This window comes from Ixodes scapularis, unplaced genomic scaffold (genome assembly GCF_016920785.2).
Source record: "Ixodes scapularis isolate PalLabHiFi unplaced genomic scaffold, ASM1692078v2 PGA_scaffold4__175_contigs__length_147842914, whole genome shotgun sequence".
Taxonomy (NCBI): Eukaryota; Metazoa; Arthropoda; class Arachnida; order Ixodida; family Ixodidae; genus Ixodes; species Ixodes scapularis.
The window spans coordinates 92377892-92401473 of record NW_024609879.1 but is presented as its reverse complement, the minus strand read 5'-3'; the positions used below and the strand labels follow the sequence as shown (position 1 = coordinate 92401473).

General features: G+C 47.2%; 1 pseudogene; it reads right to left on the bottom strand.

The window, feature by feature from the left end:
* Positions 1-589: 589 nt before the first annotated feature.
* Positions 590-14889, bottom strand: LOC121837568 (annotated as a pseudogene).
* Positions 14890-23582: the final 8693 nt, after the last annotated feature.

Genomic DNA, 23582 nt, shown 5'->3' with positions numbered 1-23582 from the left:
GTCTGGTCGTTCGTTACCTTTTGCATTTGATTGTTTCAGAGTTTACCATACAATGTCGTCCCATAATCGCAGTGCTTGTATGAGGCACCTCTCGTCGAGCAGCCGTGAAAGTAATATCTATAGGAAGGCCTTCCAGTTGTCCCGCCCCCAGCACCAGCTTCGAATCTTCGATGCCAGTTCAGCCGAAGCGCAACGAAAAGTGTAGAGCGCGAGCCGGAGGCCAGGTATTGCAAAGAGACGCCCTCCAGTTCTTATTCTGTAAGCGACCACAGTGCGTTAAAGATCATACAATAAGAAACCATAAATTACTTTAACTTTGCAAGCTCAATATGTCGCGAATTTCGTGGGTAAGTTTTCTCAAACATTTCGCGGGCACAGCAATGGAGAGTGGTACGCTGTGCCACCATTTACCAGAGGGAAATATGTTTGTGCTATGCATTTTTCGCAGTACCTTTTTAAATCGGGAAATTTGAAAAAAAAATGAGGTTCTCGCAAAAATCAAGTTGGTTACAGAGCAACCCGTCATACCATAAGGGCTCTTTCGGCACGACATCGATAGTTTCGAGTGTGACACAAGGCAAAGACCTCAGACTTTTCCAGGGTTTTATTCAATGTGGCAAGTACATGAATTAAACGGGAGGCAATGGCTCGACGGGGTCTGTGGACTGGGCGAGACCCAAAGAACAAAGCACCAAAAGTGCACATACATTGCATGCCTCGTACGAAACTTGCCCAAGTCGGTGGAGGGCGTGGCATCCGACACGACAATTCAAAAGTAATTTCTGTTTAGAGTTCTCCAATGTTCGAAAACATTGGTTATAATTTAGAGGATGTACACATTTCTCTTTCTGCTGCGAATTGAGGCAACTTCTGCAATTATGGTTTAATATTGTCGGGAAGTAAACACACTTGGAATTTTTCTCAAAATGGTAAATTTGCGTAGAAAACAGTCGCGTGAAAGTGCTACGACAAAGCGACGCCCAGGTTGTTTTCCACGCTTTAGAAGCTTCATAAAACTTCAGGTTTGCCATAAAAATATCTGCTGGGTAATATTGCGAGGTAATAGTACACAAACACACATAAAAGGGTAAAATGGCTACAATTTGGTGCGAGTTATGTATGTGATGTCCCGAAACGCATAAACAGGATCCTGCACAACACCACACAAATAAATCTGCAAAAATGACACGTTAAAAAAAAAAATACAGAGGCAAGCTGGCGAGTACCGAGCATTGCGGCACAATACAAAAAACCCGAAACGAGGACTGGCACAATGCCACTTTGCAACGAGCGAGCTTCAAACGAGACGACGGTGCGTGCAGCACCGCCCCGCTCCGTTACAATCAAAGGGAACAATAAAATCGTAGTCCGAGAAAAAAAAAAAAACTCGGCCGAGCGAAGATGGGCAGAAAAAGACAAGAACACGGTACGATCAAACCGTGCTGCTAAAGGAGCAAATAAAAATTGTGCGACACATTTGAAGGGTCGGAAAATGGGAGTCTCTGTCCAAATTGACGAGATTGGCAGAGACTGACATTTTAAGGAGTTTGCTAGGAATGGAGCGCTACCGGAAACACCAAGCATATCTAATGGTGAATTCCGCTCGCAGACTTGGGGTGCGCATCTTCCGCTGGCAGATCCAGCTCAACTTGGAAATCTTCCGCTCGCGGAATTGAGGCAGTGCCCGCCCCGTGTGGCGCTTCCCACCCCATTAAAGTTGCCCCAAGGAATATGGGGGAGCTTGGCGGAAGTCAACAGAAGTGCGCTACGTCGATTGCTTTTGCTCGGCGGTGTGCATGCGCGGTGCGGTCGTTGCACCTAACCGGACCTTGCTAGTCGGATCCATTCGGTCCCATTTTCCGTTTATACACAAGGTTGCGATGGCTCAAACTCTCCTACCTTGCACGGATCTTGGGTGCAGAGCCAGGACTTTAGTGTGGCAAACCGTAAGCACTGACATCGATCCTGAGCTGAAGAATGAGGAAAGGAATGCTAGAAAATCTGAAACAAGCGGATGCAAGGTTAGGCGAGTTCATCTTGCTGCAAGTGATTGCTCACTGCACTCCCCCCCCCCCCCGTTTTCTAGTGCAACAAAAGTAAGAACGGACTAGGTAATAACCGGGCAAGTGATGGTTTGTAACGTCTGTGTTTACTAAAGTCTTATGAGCAATCTGAGCTACACCAATGATGATTGCTGCGTGCCCTGCCGCTCCGAGGCGGCCGAAAGGTATGGGACAGTGGCAAATTCGGACCTCTCCCTCTCTATTTGTGACACGGACTTCACAAATGCGCCCGACCCGTGTCGCTTGTTGCTTTTGCGGCTGCACCAGCTGGACAGCGACAGTAGTTGCTGCGTTCAATTTACCTGCACCAGCTCCGCTCGCTCCACACAGCTGTATTCGATTTACGAGTGCAGCCTATCCCGAAACGCAACCAGAAGAACTACTCTTTCCTGCACCATGCTACACTTTTCTGCATCGGTGCAGGCTGGTAGGGGTAAATCGAATGAGCCAAGCGATTGGTCGTCGGAGAGCTCGTTTGGCTCGGCAAGTTTGAGCAGCGGTCAGTTTGAACGACAGACCATTTCCGGTATGTCGCTCCGAAAATGCGGATCCATCTTCCGCTCCTCAATTTAGACAAGCGGTTTCCAAAATCCTCTCTCGCGAATTTTGGAAACCGCTTCGGATCTACTAGTAGAATTCACCATTAGTGTTCCTGGACCCTGAGACCACTATGGAACCTGGGGACGTTCAGTGATTCTAAGCAACACTCTGCACTCCACCACGCACGGGTAGCGTGTGTTAACATACACACACCATTTCTTTGGTTTTAGAGCTACCATACTTACCCAATTCTAATGAGCACTTTTTTAAAAGAAGATTATACCTAAGAGGTCTCTGCCCGTTAAAATCGAATGCAAAATCGAGGGCACACTACAATTGTTGGGTACAAAAACTGGATGCGCATTAGAACTGAGGGTGCGTTAGGATTAGGTGAATACGGTATGGGTTTTGTATTTAAAACCCCTTCGTTTCATCAATTTCAAAATGCAGCTTGGGGTCCCTTCGTCGACGTGCGAGTTGCAACAAAGCTTCAAGTGGCGGGACAAGCGCCAGACAGAAAAAAAAAACTCGCAGTCGAGGCCCGCACCCTCATTCCCCGCACGTGCCCGGCTCGCCTAGCGCTTGGCGCTGCAGTAGGTGCGGCAGTGGCGCAGCAGGTTCCCCCGCTGGTTGAAGGCCTTGCCGCAGAACTGGCAGTTGTAGGGCTTCTCCCCCGAGTGGCTCCGCTCGTGGCTGATCACGTTGTACCTGCGGGGACACCGGGAAACCGTTTCTTTTTAACAGAGATTGCGTTGCAGGGCTCACTCCTAGCAACTCCCCGTAACACACTCCTGCAACAAAAGAGTGTCACAAGAGTGCTGCAATGGCTTTCGTCTGGAACACATGTCCTTGCCGAGTGATTGAGAGTTCCAGCCTAACGTCGACACGGCACCTGTGGCCAATCTGCATCCTGCATTGACCTAGGCGACAAAAAATTCAGCCGTAAAGCCTCGTTATCAGGAAGGCTTTTCAGCGGGCGCACTGTGCCGAAGGTGAGTGGAGCGAGAAGCACGAGCCGTGGCGGGAACGGAGAGACGCAAAATGGAGGGGTCAAAGCTGGGGCATGTGGCTGCCAGAGAGTCAACTTTGGCATTTTAATGTGGCTCGAGTGCTATCTTTGGCAGGGCCAGCTTTCAGGGGTGCCAAGCACACCAATGTCCGTACGCTCGACACACAAAATGCATGTCGAGCTTATCTGTGCGACGTCGCAAAGAAGGAACGCGATACGTACCGTGTTACCCCCGCCTTTGCCACGATGGCTTTCACTTCGGCTGACTGGTGCTTGAGGGAAACGCTTTAAGGGCGAGGAACCGCAAAATTAAAGCTGACAGTCAGGAACGAGATGACCTTTCTTTTTCTAAGCGGTAGTCTTGTCGTGACGTTGCAGGGTTCCCAAGCAAGTTGTCAAATCGAGCATTCTTTTTTTCTTGCTTTACAACTTTTGAGACTTGCAGCTCCTCCGTGCTCAGCCCCCTAAATACCCGACTATAAACAAATTTACGTGCTCCCAAGAGACTGTCGGTTCCTCGCCCGTCTCGTTAAGAGCTGTCGGGTAATGCAAAAACTGCAGTGTGTAAAACAAAAAAAGTCCCTGTTCAACGCTTCACGAAGTGTTGATCCTGAGAACTACTTAGCTACTAAGAGATTGTTTCCCGGCCCCTTTTTTTAACACGAGGAACAAGTATTCGGTCTCGTTGACATGCGCTGGTCTTGGCAAAAAATGCACTTGCAAAACTCGTTTCTTTTTATCCTCAGTTGTTCATTTTCTCCCCTCAGAAAGACAAACATGCCCATTGCTAAAACACACAAATGAAGGGTCAACTCCTGGTCAAGTATGACCACTGATCTCTATGACAATTGCTGGATCGCGTTTGCCCGCTCCGCGAATGCGGTCACTGGCGGCCATCTTTAGGTAGAGTTATATCACCTCTAGCCAATGTAAGCTGCTGCAGCCGCTATCATCCATCCATGGCAGATAGCGTTTTGGCAGGTGGGTTGGCAGGCTGCGGTCAAAATAGCGTGGGTGATATTGCGTGCTTGATTAAAATTATTTGACGAAACATGTTTTTGAAACCCGGCGTGAACAGTAGTCCGGTTCTTGAGGACCTGGTAAAAGTTTCACGAAATCGCAGCACCGGGAGAAAAGCAGCACAGCAGGTATCGAAAGTCGCATCGAAAGAAGCATCGAAAGCAGACGATGGTACGGAGTCTGCTTTTGATGCGAGCTGCGCTGTTTTCCCCCGGTGCTGCGCTTTCGTAGAACTTTTGCCGGGTCCTCAAAGATGAGGCTACCGTTCACGCCGGGTTTCAAGAATCTGCTTCGTCGAACAACTTCAATCAAGCACGAAATGTCACCCACGGTACAGTGTACTAGATCTACGGCTATTTTTATGGCAGCCTGCCGCCATTGCGCTGTCCGCCATATTACTATGATGGCTAGAGATGATATAACTCTACCTAAAGATGGCCGCCAGTGACCGCATTCCGGTCCATAGGAGGAGCTGGTCAAACGCGATCCAGCAAATAGACATAGAGATCAGTGAGTATGACCCACTAGGTTGGACTTGTTAGAAGTACAAGCAGGGGAAACGAACCTCACGTCGTACCACAAGCCAAGTTAGCCAACCTAATATTTCACGCGTGCCGAGTGAGTTTATGCTTTGTGCGTCACACTGCCCAACCGACAGGTCATGTTACACATTCCGAGCAATGCAGTGGCTCCTGGAGTTCGTAGCGTCCACTGTGGTACATCCTAAAGCTGAAATGGAGCTGTGGACATAACACGAAGGCTTCAGTGAAGTCGTCGAGTAATAATCGCAATCAAGAACGGAAGGTCACGGATTTTGTCATTGCCAGGTAAGGTGAAAAGATATTGATAGACTTTGTAATTTCGGTAAAGTAAGAAGTGTGTTAGGATGAAACGGAATTCAATCGAGCTACATCACGCACAATCCAATTTCAAAGTCTAGTACAACTGCTTCTTTTGACACAACTTTTTTACACCCGGTCATTCCACCAAGTATCGATTAAATAAAATTATAAAATGCTTTACTTTGCAAACACATTGCTTTACTTCGCAAAATTGACGTTGGCTTAGCATTGGGATAAGCCGAAGTCGGTTTTTATAGTTTAATCACACCCAGTTATCGGCAAAGATATGTTGGGAACTCTGCTAGAAAAGTATGCTCCAAGTACAACTATTGAGTGCAACCCAACAGACCCTTTCTGAAATTGTAGTCTCGTTACTGTGTTCATCTCGTGGTGCTTCTGGTGTTTGATGAAGGAAAAAAATTGAGCATCCGCCCAAGAGGATGACCCAAGGCGCAGTGCTACGCACAAATTACATCAACACTAGGCTCAGATTTGGGTCCAATCAATCTGGTGGCACACAGTTTTATCCGTGCACCTCACCGAGTCCAATTTTTGTTTTCTTTTTTGTCGCCACTGGAATTAAATAAGAAGAGACAGGGAAGAGTAAATAAAATACCATCTGTCAATCTAAGAATTGTGATGAAATAATGTACATTATTTTTATTACCACCATTAAACACTGAGACAACTTGCAGTAGCAAACTCGGAGGTAAAGATTGTGCTTGCATAGCTTCGATTGGCGCTCATGGTTCTTCGAGTGCATGGGCGCTTTTAGCGGTGATTGCATGGCCTCGGAAAGTTTTACTCAAGAATGGTATAGCGAAGGTTAGACTACTATTCGAGCCACTCCATGGCACTGAATTTTGGAGAGGAGTTAGCAGAAACATACAGCTGCCTTTTTTCTTACACCACTAATGGGTTGCCATCAAAACGACCAGTAGGGTGAAATGTGTTCCCGTGCCACACCTACCAGGGTGGTGAAGTTTGGCGTCTAACGTAAACTTGAATGTGTAAATTGCAATCGAGTGCAGAGCTTTGTGTTTGTGTTAATTAAACCCTGTTGCAACATGTAAAGCCTTTGATAAAATTGGTGCTTAATGTTTTTTTACAAATACCAAAAAATCATTGTTATTGTGCAAACGTGCGAGACGTGTCCCACGAGCGAGCGTTTTGCAACCATTTACTTCCGATGGCCGCTCGAGGCAGAGGCCTTGTACATTGGTGCATTTAATGCTACATGCAAGACAAACAAAATGCAGCAGGGGCTTTGGTGCTACGTATCCCTCAGACAGCGAGCTTCAATACTCAATCTAGTGCCTTGCTATGCCTGCAATCCCTATGGTCTTCACCGTCTCTGGCTTTGTTACAGGGTTCAGAGAGTATGTAACGAATTACTTGGCAGCCAATCGTCTGAACCACAGCTTCAAAAGCTGGCTGTATATGTCTGCCGAAGATTTATGGTGGTCTGTTTACATTCACATTGACTACGATGGATTAAAGTGTGTACATAAGATATACCTCGACTACTTCCGAGTCAAATGCCTGGCCACTCGTTTAGATTTAAGTAAGGCGTCTAGATCGGGCCAGACTAGTGGTAGAAACGTGAGAAATGCACAGCGTGCAAAAGAAAACGTGGGACAAGAGAAGAGGAAAGCAGACGAACCGAGCACCGTCTCGTTTGCTTCTTTTTGTTTTTTACTCGTTCCACGTCTCTTGCTTGTCGTGCATCTCTCCCATCAACAGGAACCGACTCGCCCACATCACTACTTTGATTTAAGATCGGTATACACCTTTGTGTTCCGAATGTGCTGTGCTCACTTTTAACCACTTACAATAAGAGAACAGACACCCGCTTCATCTATCGGTTAAACCTGGAACACCCTCAACGTACGCGTGACTGAGGGTTTTGCAGTATTTGCGAGATCAAATCTATGCACTAGTATCTATGGTAAATGGTCGTTTATAACAGTGTCAAAATAACTACATTAAGCCCACAGCAAAAGAATGACGCGTAAAAAATAAGATGATGAATGCACAGATTGGAGGCATTTTAGGGCTACCTAACAGATGGCGCCAGTTACAAGCCTTTAGTCGTAAAAACGACAGCGCAAGTATGGTGCCCGGACGCGTCGCCAACGGGTGCGTTTACCAGTTTCCCAGAAGTACTCCCTCCGTTTCGGCCCAACGACGTCATAAAAGCGTCGTGCCGTCATCTGCCGCGATCCTGGTGGCGTCACGGCTGCAGAGGAGCACGCGGCAGACGCTCGTTCTGCAACAGGCCGCTCCGCAGCCACGCAGCTGACGGAAACCAAAGCAGACGCGGGACGGGACGCCGCGACGACACCAACCATTGCGTATGCTTGCCCTTTTTGTTGGCGTTTCCTTGACCGACCATCGGGGTTGCAACCTCCGACGGCATGACACTACCGGCTCCTGCAACCCATCTGTTGCTGCTTGGGCGCTACTTGTACAGAACGCTAAATGCGCCGGTCGAAAACGTGTTCCAGTTACTGAGGCGAAGGTACCCGACCTGCGGTGGTTGGAGTAGGGGCAGAACCGACAGCGGTGCCTGCCCTCCGACGGCAGGTGGCGCATCTTGCGGTGGCGGTTCAGGTAGGCCAGCGAGGAGAAGCAGCTGTTGCAGAAGCCGCATACAAAGTTCTTGCTCGGCAGGTCCGGCGTCACCACCTCCTCTCCCTCCTCCTCCTCCTCTTCCTCCGGCTCTGCAGTGGGAAAGAGGCGGCCCCCAGACATTTCTGGGGTCAGGACGGGAATGTAACGAGGAACCAATAACAAACTCCAAACATTTCAATTTAGAAAACTCTGGGGCACTATCACCTATACATTAAAAATGCAAATGTGTGTCCCCCCCCCAAAAAAAAAAATTTACAGCAATTTTTCACTGCAAAATTAACTATGCTTCGTTGTATGCCGACTGTCGGCCCAAACGTAGCACTAGCGATTTGAAGCAGTTTCAGAACTGGCCATTATCTCGTTCAAGAGTTAAAAAAGCGATTTTCTGAAAATTTCAATGGAAAAATGGGGCCCATTAGTCACCCGTTCTTGGTAACTGGCGCTATTCAGCTCTATGTAATCAAGAGCTCCGTCGGCTGCCAATTTCCTGTGGAAAATTTTAGTAAATCACTTGCAACCTTTGATTGAGGTATCGGTTAGCTCTGAAACTCTGGCATCTGATTAGGACCACTAGCACTACATTTGGGCGAAGAAGGAGCGTTCAACAATGCACAGTTCACTTCTGTGGTGAAAAAAAAACAACCCTGTAAATTGTGTTGGGGGCACCCTGTACTGCAAACATGCAACACATGGTCACCGATTGGATGAGAACGACGGGGAGGGGTTGCCCCACCTCCAGCGTGAGCTTCCTCGCTTCGACCACTCTTTGGCATCTTGCGAGGCTCGACCACGCACGCGCACACAAAGCGCAACTGAAGATGACAAGCACGTGCTGGAGGCCAAGCATTCGAAAAGAAGACAGCCTGTCGTTTCCACCCCGTCGGTGACTACATGTAGCGCAAACTACCGCCCGATTCGAAGGATTCATCTGGGATGCGTCCATCCGTCCTAGGGTTTGTAGGTTTCTCAAGTTCGGGAATGCAACAGCCTAAATTTCGGCTGAAAAGGTGTATCGCTTTGTTCGGTGCACTACGAAACAGCTAATAGCGAAGGTAAACAGTCACTGATGGCGCTCGAGAGTATAGCAAAAAGTGATAGTTGATGAACCGCATAAATGCGTTCCAACGAGGACTGGTGAAGAGGGGTCACAGGAGAGAGATAGCATATGAGGACCTACGGAGACAGTGTGCTGAAAGAGAAAGTATCTTGTAGTTAGAATACCTCAATCTCAAGACTGAGAATTGCAACATTTACGGCTGTTTCACCTGCTAATGGCAACGAAGCAAAGATATCAAACTAGTAGGCACATGTTAATAAATGCGACAGACAAGGACCAAGATTAAGAGTCGCACCACCGACTGTCAACTTGAATGTCACTAGTTCTAGCACCATTTTCACCATCATATCACACGTGAGTGTGGCAAGAGTGTAAAGTTAATTGTGTGATCAGGTATTATACAATACTGACAATTCCTGGAAGACACAACAGGACAGTTTTTTGTAGCAGAGTTGCAATACAAATTGCACAAAAGAACACGACACAGTTGTGGTGATTAATGATGTGAAACGGGTCACTGTGAACATTGCAGATATTTTCGTATAATTACAATAGTATTAAAGAATGCCAGAAGTGTGCCTTTAAGAGCCGATTCCATCTGCTCCATTAAAAGACCTTTATATGTGCTAATTGTTTGAAGTTGCTACCACTGAAATCACTGATAAAAAATGGCAACATGATGAAGGACTATGCAGTCAGTGTGATGGGACTTGTCTTCTACATCAGGTCACTTGTATTGGAGACGAACCAAATTGTCCTTGCATGCCGTTCATATGCTTCCGGTGCATGATCCTGCACCTGGCAAAAAAGGGCATATTATTTAGTGACACCGAAGCTCATCATCCAAATCTGTGCATTATGTGTGCTCAAGAACAGCTAATTGCCTTTATGATGCAGAGAAGTGGAATTACACATTTTGAGTTGTCGATGCCCACTCCGCGACGTCGTGACAACGCAACGTCATGACAACGTGGGCCGTGAAACTTGCAATGACTGTGTAATTGGCAAAGGAAGTACCAATAAAACTAGAACAAGTGAAGAATTGAAATATGAAATAGTCTCCATAAAACTTGCAAGAAATATTTTGTTAGGGATACACAATAAATATTCAAATATCAAGTCAGGGAAGACGTACACATTTGAATGTCTGAGTTGAAAATTGAAAGTATCAATGGCGGTTGCACCGAAGGTGTTCTAACAATGTTGTAATTGGTACCCAGTGCACAGTTCTGCACACCAAAAAGGTGACACTCTATTAGGGGCAAGGCAACCATGCTCATTCACCCCTTTTTGTTCGGAAACAAAACCCACTGACACCGTTTATCGGTTATTTCTTGCCCATTTGCCATCGGCACAAGTCAGTTGTTTCTTTCATTTTTCACATTTTTTTGTTTATTACAGGCACGAAAATATTTGCACAATGTTGCAAGCGATTATTTCTCGAAGAACACCTGGCAACTCATTTCGGAAAATATTGCAGAGCTGGCAGTGTAGCACAAGACCGGAAACACTTCGGGAGTACTTTGAGCGATTCACACCTTTCAGCGGCACTTAAATTCGCATTGGCTGCGATAATATATGTTAGTGTGAGTTAAACGGTATGACCTGGTTACAATATACATTCGGTTATAACATACCGATTTGGGAAGTTAGCTTGGTCTTTCTATCTATGCGACTAAGCAAACTTCGCTTATTACAGATTCTGTTATAACATACATTCGGATGTAATTAATTATAAGTGGTCGTTATTTTGAACATTGCGTGGCTCTGGTTCGGTGGCAGCAGCATCCATTTTGCGAACTGCTGTCATCAGGTGAGGTGCCTCATGGGCCTCAAAATGATTGAAAGTGTACGGTAACAATGTCGGTACAGCTCAATAAAAATGTAGCTACCCAATAAACCAGTTCTTTTGTAGTATCCATTCTCATTTCGTTCGTCTCGCTGGTTAAAACAGGTTCTAGTCATAATCTATGTCAAAGTTGGTAGTAAGAGCATCTGCGTTTTGCACACCCTAGTATCCTGAGAGATGCCCCACCTCCTAAGATAAAACACCCATATTTTTGACATGATATGCAATTTTTAAAAAAACAACACAGGAAGATAGCCTATTTCTAGTAATTGCAGTGCCGAGGTCAACAACGACGTTGGCGAAAATGGGGTTAGTTGGCTGCTCTGGGAGACAAGCAAACATTTCTGACTTGGAGGGACAGTCATCTCTGCCTCAACGTCCCTCGCCGAAACGACAAGTTTAGCAGGTCACATGACCAAGAAATAGCACCTTTTCTACTTTCGTTGGTCACACACCGAAAGTTAGCCCAGTCCTTATTTTCACTCGATTTGCTCTCAATTTTAGGTGGGCCATCTCTCGGGACATCACGGTGCTCCTTTTACAATGGGCCAAAATCTTCAGCACTATAGAGTTCTGTTATAATGAGTTTATACTGTAGTCACCGAGAGGATGAAAATGACAGGGCGTCCCTTTCAGAAGCCCGGCCTCCACCACACGCTCGTTGCCATGCACAACTCTTCACTGCACGTGCCTGCGCGCAAAATGCCGTCATTGAAGGAAGGAGGCTTGCGCGGGAGGAGGGAAGCATTGAATACCTGCCTGTCGTTCTCATCATCTCGGCCACTACGTTCAGCTAAGTTTTCGTCGAGTGAGCGGCAGAAAAACGAAACATGGAGGCTGGCCGTTCGCTCACCCCATACGTCACCTCTGCGGCCGCAGACTTGGTGCACGGCGGCGTCGACCGGCCTTTGTGCTTGCCGACCGGAGCCTCGGGCGGTCTCGGACTCACTGAAACAATACTCTCGGGAAGGAACCACGTAATTCCGTCACCACCCATCTTGTGGCAGCAAGCTTCATGAAGAAATGTCAACGAGTCTGGCAATTTTCTGAATTACCCCAACTAGCTATGTTTTCTGAATCCTCAGCCTTTACCCTTTCCGGTATGCTATCTAGTATCGCGAAATTCAAGATAGTTATTATTTGGGTCGAGCAGGCAGTCTAAAAGACATGGCTCGCCAAGCATCTCTCGTGCTTCCAAGGGGGTGCTGAAGCGAGATTCGAAAGCATTCATATTTGACACCATGAAACTGCTTGTAATCAGTAGGGAATGAATTTTACAGCTTAAAAAGTGAACCCCTGCCTGTTGCTGGCATCTCTTTTTCATTGCTGTCAGTACACTCGGCTTAAAAAACACGACGAGGACCAAAATTGTAACTGTAATAACTCCGCGAAAAAGGTTTATTTTGGCCTAATATCTGGGTTACTAGTTCAACGATGTTTGATGGTGTGTTTGGTCAATTTTCAGGCAAATTGAGGACCATGAAGAAAACGCCTTTCATATATTTGCCACCTTTAACACCTTTAATATCTTTGCAGTATGAAGCTTGAGTAACTGCTTCTGTAAAAAAATGTTCAGAGACAATAATACTTGCACACCCACTTGCGGTTCAATGGATTTGCTAGTTCAAAGATGGCATGAGTGACCGGAAAAGCGTTCCACCCTTAATATTATTATTTTCTGAGATTCATAACCTCCCAGGTGCACAGGAAGGCCGTTGACAGATTGAGATGAAGGTGATCGTGCGCTCAGTAAATATATGCTGCCTGGAATGCGTCTTTTACAGGCATGTTTAGCATCCTATCCCACCCATGTATCAAAAGTGGTCTCAAAGTGGCAACAAACGACGTCTGGAAAGCCGGAGTGTCGTCCTGTTGGATATCGCGATCCTGGCGGTTGACACAACGAGTACCGGCAAAAAGCGCGAGCGAATGCAAGTGTCGCTGTCATCGCAGCACTCCAACTCCCGGCTGCGAAGCTTTCGTATAGACTGTCAAGCCGGAGAGAGACCAGCAACAATGTGACACCTCTAAGACGTCATCGGACGAAAATCAAAGGACCACTTTTCGGGACGCGGTAAACACGCCAGTCGGAGAAGCCTTCCAGGCACCGTGATAAAGGCACCACTAAAGAATCAACCGTAAATCGGTTGCCGTTCATCAACTGCAGCATGACGGCCAACGTCGCTAAAATACTCAGCTAAAACACCCATCCACCACCATCGGGAACGATAGTTTTTCTTTTTGTTTCTCCTTAGCTGTTTAGCCCCACTACCACAGCAAATACCAATTTTTGAGACTGAATAAACGCGGTCGGATTTTTGGCATCCCGGCCAATCGTGCGCGGCATATAGCTCGAGATGCCATAGCCAGCCAGCAACAGCCAGGCGGCGCCGGCAGAGTGAAAGCCCATGGTTATACCCTGTCTCGTGTGACCTGGCAAAGGGTGAACGATAAGCCCCATATTGTGTGCCAACGGCTTCGAAATGCACGACGTATACAAGCGCAACGCACAGATATTAGAGCATCACGCAGCGAAAAACCTGATACTTCTTCGGAGTAAAGGCGCGCTCCGGTGATACACAGTCACGTTCCCATTGGCCCGCCAGGGCCGTAGCTTCCGCCGTACTGGCATGTTACGCGATCACAGCTTCCTGGCCTACCCAGTTTTTCTTGCTTCAGACATTAGGCTAAGCGGCGCCACCGGAGTAATAGCTCAAGTTTGAACAATGCAGCCGCCACTCCCAGGCGTACCAAACATTTCTTGCTTCGGTTGCTAGAGAGTGCCAAACCAAACACCATTGCAGATTCCATATACGCATGACATTGTGCGCCTCGATTGGAAAAGGTCACATGCACGACGTGGAGGGCTCGCGCCATTTAGTTAATTTAGAGGTGGACTTTGGCTTTCTACTGTCCTGCAACGTTTCGTCTATGACATAATTTTTTACTGCAATAGCTGTAAAAAAAAAAAATATGTTGTCAGTAGTGTAGGACGTTTGTTGTCGATATCAGCCAGATTCTGGAAAAACAACTCCTGCCGTCCTCAGGATTCGATTCTGGGCCCGCTGCGTGTGAAGCGGATGGGTTACCACAGGGAGACGCTGTTACAAACGTTTTATGTACAATATTTTTTGCTAAGTGCATAATCATATCTGGTTGCGGCTGAAAGCTAGCGCGCGATTCACTGAAGTGCGTTTCCCCCCTCCCACTCACAAAAACACACACAAACACGTAAACCAGGCGAGACGCAAAAAGTTTGGCGTCGTGCGTGTAGCGCTAGTCATATCGCTTGGTCAGAAATACAATCGTAGTTTTTTTTTTTTTAGTGTGTGGGGACATGTCGGCGATACTCGCCTAGAAACGGTTGCCAACAAGCTCTGTTTGGCGTGTCCGCTAGCATTGCTTGTTGTTCGTACCTCCAATGAGAACATAAATCGGTTGTTTTGAAAGATCCGCGAACAGCCGTAGCAAATCCCCCCAAAAATAACAGCAAGTGCGCATCCGGCGCACCATAGTCAGGTCTCTGGCCATCGAAAAACGCGAGCGAGCTATTACATGCACGTCCGTGTACCACGTTAAGAGCTCCGATTAAAATAACGCCCAAAGAAGAGGCACTCTGCAGTCGATCAACAAATCAACGAAGCATCAAATAATCTGACCCGATCACACCCCCAGAAAACCGTCACCGAACATGGCTAACCTCTCGCGTCAATTTGTCCGTGCGCTTTTCCGACACGCCAGACACCTCCGTATTTAGTCACGGCATAAAGCCACGGCATCCTACTCACGGTTATCGTCCAGCGTAAAGGCGTACCGTACTTTGATCTTTTCCTGCGACGTTATCGCGTTATCGCGCACGACAGAGCAAACCTCGCAACTCCGCAAGCCCCATCAAATTACTGGATCGGATTGAATTTGTGACTATCCGGATGCGGGCGAAAGACGCCGGCCAGCAGAAGGAAGAAAAGTTCCGATGCTTTCGGTTTCGAAATGAGACAAAATCAAAACTGCTATTACGGGCTTCGCCCATGACTTCGCGCTTATATCGAAAGTTTTAAAAAATCTAGCATTTAATTTGCAGGCCTAAGTCAATTATTTACTTTGCGCGTTTTAGTTTTCCTGTTTTATTTCCCAGAAATGTTACCTCGTGAGACGCTGCGAAACGCGCTTGCGGCAACGATGCTGATGTTTGGGGAGGCCGGACCAATCAAATACCTCCCTTTTATCACCTGACCCCGCGCGAGGATGTGGGTGAGGGCGTGATCACGTGGAGAAGGATCGACGTACGACTAGTCAAACGCTCTCGTAGCCACAGCTACACCGTGCTCGTAGCTTCCAGTGCGATCTCAGCTTGGCGTTTGCATACGACGTCAATCTGCCATTTTGTTACGAGTTTGTTCTTTCAAATTTACTAATTTGAAGGATTACATCGCAACCGGCTGAGGAGATGTCAGCGTGGTAAGACATAAGCTTCTGTGCACTACACATTCGAGAGATTATGTAAAACCTTGGAATGCTCGAGTTTGGCAGACGCCAGACAGCTCACAAGAAAATGGTGGACGAAATTACCTCAGTGTCCCAATCCCAACAGACCTTGGAACAAGTCACGCGATAATGCAAGGACCCTAACTACACCCTCCACTCTGGCTCTTTGCTAAGGTTCAGAACAAAGCCCTTAAAATTAAAATACATGTCAGAAGAAAATTTGGCAAAGAAACTGAATGAGCTAAGCATTGTCTTTTAATGGCTAACCAAAGGACAAAGCACAAAAACCGAAAAGATAGATTAGTGCCAACTTAGGCAAGACTCGAGCATGCGTTACAGTTCCTGCAACTCAAGCAAAATAAACTCCAGGTATGAAGAATTTCGCAAAGGTCTACACACATCCCCTCTCCTCCCCCACAAACACACACAGACACGAATCAGAGGAACCCAGTTAGTGTACACAAACAGACTGAAGTAATTAACTGGAGGCCTTTTATTTACCTTGATGAAGCACATGCACCTTGCTTGTGACTTCTGCCTCGAGTCAAATATTTTGGGAATGTCAATACAGTAAGAAGTACACCTGCACTGAAAAAGTCGTTCATCTCCACTGTAGATTGGCTATAGTCCGTTGCAACTCAGGAAGGTAGGGCAAGGGAAAGGAAGGTCGAGAAGGAAGAAGCAAACGAAGAGCTGGAGAGAGGGGGAAACCTTGTCCTCTCTTTAGCGTTTTGTCTGCTTCCTCCTCCCCGGCCTTCCTTTCCCTCGCATTACATTCTTGAGTTGCAACGGACTATATATAGTACAGTACAACCATGGTGCATGAAACGTATCTCCAACTAGTGTCTGTAGTGTTCCCTAGAGCCACTAAATGAGCTGCGCTTAGAGTATCGGCACTCCGTTCCCCGACATTGTTGTGGGCGCCGCCATTTTGGGGCTTGTGCAGAGCAGACGCAACTGCCGATCGTCTTGATTCGGAAGTGCGACTTCCTCAGCATAATATTCGGTGTTAGGAAGCTCTTGTAATATTGATTTACTCTGTCGCAAACTGTTTAAACATTTGTGGAGGACGGAAAAGCGTTTCCTGTGGTTTCAGATAGATCTTCAGATAACTGGCAGCCGTGATTTTAAGCCACAATATGGCCAAGTGTCGTTACTCTGAAGTGTAGCTTATTTAGTGGCACTAGTGTTCCCTACTGCCCATGCAACGGATTCCCGAGGAAGCAACAAACTAAGTCATTAGGGCCACCCTGGTAACGCGCCATAGGCTTTCAAAATTTAGGAGGTGGGTTGCTGAAGCGCTGAAAAATATAGAGGGGTCGCTGTTGCCGTGACGTCCGAAACTGTGGCTCTTGCAATTTTTGTCAACCGTCAAGCCGGAGGGCGACTGCAGACCACTTTCCAGCTATAAACGGCCCACAGAAGCTTCTGTGATTGCAAGTTGGGATGCCGCAACAACGGCAAAGCTCGCATTCGCTCGTGTTCTCAGCCGGAAATTTTGGCACCAAGCGCCGGGATCGCGGCATTCAACGGTGCAACGTGCCCACTCCCGCAACATAATTTGGGGCCCTGTTACGGTGCTCAAAACACATCCTCAAAGTGTGCACGATACGTAAGCCACTGGCACGAGCTACGTTCTCCAGTTAATAAATGTTCCTCTCGGCCGCACGGGGCTGCACGCTCGCACTGGGACAGCTCCTCGTGCGACGTGGCTGCCGGGTTGCTACGTCTCATTCATCGTCTCTAATAATCCGCAAACGTGGAGAGACAACGGTGCGTTTACCGTCCTATATCCCGCCCGTGCTTCGAAAGTGGTTCCGAAGTGGCAACTAGCGACGTTGCCGGAATGAGCCGGTCGTGCTGTTGGATGTCGCGATCCCAGCGATCGGTCGTGGAAATTCCGGCAAAAAGTGTGAGCGAAAGCAACGAATGCGAGCGTCGCCGTCGTCGTGGCATCCCGATTCCCGGCAGCCGAAGCTTCCGTGGACTGGCCCAGAAAAATGGGCATCAGCAGACTCCAACTGCCCCGCCGTCGGGATCACAGTATTGCGCCTCCACGACGTCCTCGGGCAGAAATCGAAGGGCCACATTTGAGAACTGAATAAACGCGCTTCCGTTTGCATGCGACCGAGTTCTCGCAATCTCCAACAACGGGGCAACACGCTGGCACGATGGCACCATCTATGAGGTGGCCCTGAAACTACACTTCACTAGGGCGAAGGCTCTGCGGTATCTGAGAGATCAAATGTGCGAACTATCCACGAGACACAGTCGTTCATAACATTGAAAAAAGTTTTTCGGGCAGCGCACAATTTCATCTGCTTGTTTTGCGGAGGTTGCGGTGACGTCAGAACGCCGAGCTCTGATTGGCTCCGATTGAAGCACAAAGGGCAGACCTCAAGGATGGCGGAAGGCCCTGCCACACACCCCGCACACGTAGGGGCAGTCCTTCGCGTGCGTATCTTCGTGCATGAAGAAGTCGCCCAGTCGGCAGAACCCCTGGCCGCACTCCTCGCACACATACAGACTCTTCCCCATGTGCTTCCTCTCGTGACACTGCAGCTCAGACCTCTGCACGAACGTGTCGCCACATACGCCACACCCGTACGGCCGCACGCCTGAGTGCGTCTTGACATGCTCGGAGAGCGTGCGCTTCTGCGCGACGAACGGCCTCTCGTCCGGGTGAAGCCTCTCATGGTTCGCCGTGTCGTACTCGCTGCGGGTGGCATAGGGGCAAGAGGGGTGGCGGAGCAGGCCCATCTCTGGTGGCTCCACCTCCGTGTGCGCAGACTTGCAGTGGGCACTTAGGAAGGTCTGGGACGAGAACTGGCCGCCGCAGTCGTCGCACGGGAAGAGACCGACTGCCGCGGGGAAGAGGATGGCCCTAGGCTTTGCTGTAAAAGATCATCGTCATCACCGTCATCAATTTTTCCTCGAGAGCCCAAAGGGCACAATGCAAGGGCAATCAGCTTGGCTCTTGGCTCGATAGACCTTTTTCAAGAATGTGCAGGTTAAGTTGCAGGATGAGAAAAGTAGGACAACCTCCCCCCCACAGCCTTACACTCTTTCCATTTTGTCAGAGCGAACGCAGCAGAGGAGGCAAGAAAATGCAAGGCGGGACCTGCCTCCTCTTCATGTTCACCCTGCTAAAGTGGAAGAAGTCTAGGGCTTTGGGGAGGAGGTTGCACTGCCTTTTTAACCTGCAACAGGGCACAGTTCCTGCTGCTCCAATCATCTGAGACCACCATAATTCAATCACCCACTGTGAGTATGTATTGGACACGAGGGCTTCAACAGCGTTCGGCAAGGACTGGGTTCCAATCGCGTGTTTCGTGCCCAAGAAATGGTGACCTGCCAATGTTGCTCTACGGGGTTTCGAAAAAGGTCTTTTGTAAGGCTGCGAGCCCATCTCGTATTTCTGGCCATACTTCTAATCAAATACTGTAAACGACTAAATTTTCGTGAGGACCCAATTTTCACGAATCGCCTAAAATTCATGAAAAACACGTCCCGCGAACAATTTGGGCAATATGTGAACACTACGGAAGCTACACTCGATTTGCGAAAATTAAAACCCGCAAAAAATTTAAAATTTTCAGCTTTGGCCCGATTCGCGAAAATTTGAGCCCACGAAAATTAAGTCGTTTACAGCATGTGTCATTCCTGCCAGACTTTCATAAACTAGGAAGGAAGGGGGCAAAATTCAGTAAAAGTGGAACAATGAGCCAGTATGTGGAAAGATCAATAAACATGATCAGATAAAGATCAAAACAAAGGGTGGTAAATGGCAAACATAGGTGGATCTTTTTTTTTTTAATGTTACTGATAAGTTTGGGCAGCGTGTTCCGGAGAAGGCCAATCGTAACAAAGAGAATATGGGTGGGTTGGGTCTTGTGTATGGAAAGGTGAAATTTGCAAGTCATCTGCGTGGGGAGGGGTGTTACTTTGAGGGATGCAAAGTCCCAGAGCACAGCACCCTGTTCACATAGTAGGCACATGTTTTTCTTTGTTCTATCCCTCTTACTTAGGGAAGAACTATTTCTGAATAATGCCTTTGTAGTAAAGTTGAATAGATTAAGGATGCACATGCAATACAAAATTTTAGAAAGCCATTTACCACGTATTCGGAGAGGATGCATGTCCTTCCTTCAACTGTTTACAATGGGCTTGGGCGTGGAGGGAGTTACCATTATCTTTCAGTTAGTGCTTCCCCTTTCATTCTTTATGCTTCACTTTTAATTTTTAATCATCATATACTTATAGAATATAAAAGGGGAAAGGTATAAAAACACAAAATTACGACCTTTCCTGAAAATGCATTGTTTTGAGAGAAGGAGAGGCCATATAAAGGCAGAGAAGTAAACTACTACTCCACATGACTTACAATGCATTGACAGAAAGTGAAAAACATAAAGAAGCAGACCACATTCAAAATAGCAGAGTTCACATCATAAACATACCACAGATTAAACATGTTGAAACAGCACAATGAGAGACAGACCATGAGACGAGAGAACATCCTAGTGAACATGATAACAGAACACATCTGAAATTGACACCAGAGTAAGCCAGCCACAAATAGCGTACAATGAGAGATCCCCTCATATCATAAACACCATGGAATTAGCTTTGCACATACTGCTGATAAGATACCCGAATGGACTGCCAACTGACTCACTGCCAGTCCTATACTGACCACGGCCCTGTTGGCACAAACAAGCGGTCGTTGGTTTTTTTCCGTTATTCTTTTGGAATCAAAAAGCTGCCATCAGAACTACTAATCTAGAAGAAAGTGCTCATTTTGGACAGTACCTGAGCACTGCAATTTGGGGCTCATCAATACCCTGTCTGAACAGAATGTGAGAAAACTCCGCTGTCATGTTTGCGCCAACTCTGTTGCGCACCAAGCAAGTTGCCCGACTGTCGTAACGCGACAGAAAACCGCGTCTATTCATAAAAAAGTATGGCCAGGACCAGTGATGCCAGTTGTAGATACAAGAGGACAAAACCCCACAAAAGCTTTCACCCCATGCCTTGAAGTGTATGACTGCATAACACATTCGTAACAATGTCATTCCACTGTCACACTGAGGTGACAAGTGGCGATGGTTCAATGTTTCTTCCATCGAGGATTACAATAATTTGTCCACGTAGTGGTCTGGAGGTTCACCTGATCTGCAAACATCACCAAGAGTGTGAAACGCAAAAGACACACAAACAAAAAAGTTGCGCATTTAGCCAGTGGAGATTCACGGTTCTGCTTGCTGTTCAACTCAAGCTACCAAAGCTGTCCAACTCAAGCTACCCTTGTCGTGGGTGTGTCTCTGGTCGTCCTTGCTTTGCTCACACTGTAAAACACAATTTTTTGGTTATTTCACATAATGAATGCATTAGCTGAAACCAAAACCTTGATGCTCAAGGAAAAGTTTGACATTGTAGCATATAAAATGGTTGCCTCTAGAACTATGAAATTTTAAAAGACCCACTTTTTTTTTGTGTGTGTGTGATTTGGCAAATTAGACGAATACAATGGTTAGTGAGATTTCTTAACCAAAATAGAAAGTTTAAGGTTTGCTGAAACTTATGAAGTACAAGAACTGCAAACATTTTTCGACATGAAAAAAGAAAAAGATAAAAAAAAAGTGAAAGCCGTTTACAACTCCCTGTAACACCGAATTAGAGCGCAGCTCTTGAGGAGGAGGAGGAGGGAAGGGTACTGGGGGGGTGAAGTGACCTGGGGGGGGGGGGGTCACGTGACCTTGGGGGTCACGTGACGATGCCGATGACGTCATTAGTGACGTCACTGATGACATCATCAGTGACAATGACGATGCGGACTCCGATGACGTCATCAGCGACGATGACGATGTGGATGCCGGTGACGTCATCAGTGACGTCACTGATGACGTCATTCGTGATGACGTCATCAGCGATGATGACGATGCGGATGCCGCTGAGGTAATCAGTGACGTCACTGATGACGTCATCAGTGATGATGACGTCATCAGTGATGATGACGATGCGGATGCCGGTGACGTTATCAGTGACGTCACTGATGACGTCATCCGCGATGATGACGATGCGGATGCCGGTGACGTCATCAGTGACGTCACTGATGACGTCATCAGCGATGATGACGATGCGTATGCCGGTGAGGTAATCAGTGACATCAGTGATGATGACGATGACGATGCGGATGCCGGTGACGTCATCAGTGACGTCACTGATGACGTCATCAGCGATGATGACGATGTGGATGCCGGTGAGGTAATCAGTGACGTCACTGATGACGTCATCAGTGATGATGACGATGCGGATGCCGGTGACGTCATCAGTGACAATGACGTCATCGGGGAGGTCATGTGACCTCGGCGGGGGGTCACGTGACCCTGGGGGTGGTCACGTGACCTCGGGGGGTCACACCTTGGGGGTCACGTGACCTTGCGGTTACCTTGGGGTTCGCGTGACCCTGGGGGTCGCGTGACCTTGATTACGCCGACGGCGACGCCGCTCAAGCCGGGAACGGGCCCCTGAGAGCTGCGCTCTAAAATGTCCCATAGCAAATAAACATTTTTATGAACTAAGATAGTCAAAATCACGTCTGCAATGCCAATGTGAGACTAACAAGTCCAAAAGATATGTTTGATGATCAACAAATGTGAAAGTCCAGCGTTCCTAATGGCTTGTCCAGTGTAAAAGAATCTGCAATAAATTAACACAACAAAAAAATTATATGCATGCCCATGATGGCATTTTAGGGGTATTGAGAACATTTTCCTTACAAACAATGATGGATGTCAAAGTCAGTGCGATTGAGGCCTAGAGGCAATGGATCACTTTCACATGAATATTAGGACATGGCAATAAAAACAGCATGATGCTGCTTGTGCAAACAAGCAATCACTTTTCTTTCTTGGTTTCTTTTTCTGTTTTTCATTTAGAATCAAAACCCTGCCATAAAAACTACTAGTGTGATGGAAAGTGCTGATTTCGGGCACTAACACAAGCGGTAAATATTTGTCCCCGCAAATACACAAGTAAAAATGAGAAAATAAATCGATGTCATGTTTATGCTAACACTGCTGCACAGTGTAAAAGCGCAGTTTGGTTCCCACTGAACATTAGGGACCAAAGAGAAAAATACTGGTTTTCACCATCAGTCTCCGCTGGCCCCTGGTTGCGTGCAGAACACGTTTTCATCTCGTACCTGCCATACCTGAAAGCACAGGCAGCAAAACTGTAGCATACAACTAACAGATGCGCCATTAAGAGATGCCTTTTCATGACATTGTAGCTCGCCTATTACATTGCCCCCTTTTTACGTTTCCCCAATTTCAGGGCTTCTAGCTCCGCTTGCTTGCTTTGATACTTGCTCTATTACATGCTCTGTCGCACACAACACGAGGACAGCACTGTTTGGCCTAGCTCCACAGTTGCTAAAAATAAGTACAGGACAAGTGTCAATTACGCTGCTGAATGGAATAAAATACAAGCATGAGGTCGAGTTAGGCATCCGTGGTAAGGCTAATAGGTTTAAAACTTTGTCGGCAACTCGCATGCAAGGATGAAAGTGGCCCAAGAATAGACCTGTTGCAAAACGTAAAGCGCCATCTGCGCTTTGATCACACAAGCAACTTGAGGGGCGAAGACACAACAGAGAGTTTTAAAATAATGTAGGCAATTTAGCGCACGCTAGCACTAAATTTAGTGCTTGCGTTAGTGTACTCTATGCGTGTGTTGTAGAATAGAATTCTTCCGCCGTGACGCAAAAGCTCAAGCATCTCGCACTTGTAATGCGACCACGATACAGTAACAATTTTTATTTCGCACACGAAATGCTGGAATTGTTTGGTTCAAGGTAACATTTTAGATTCATTTAAATACGAAAATGCGACGGGAGCAGTCGACCGGTTACGTCTGCTTGCATCGTAACGGCAAGAGGGGTCTCGTGTACTGACCTTCGCACACCATACCTTCTCCGAGAAACGTTTGCGCGTTGCAAGCAGCAAGTTGCTGGCGATTGTTGCCCACCTTGCTGGGTCTTCAAATTACTTGTGACGTTCACCTCGTGAGGAGTATGGTG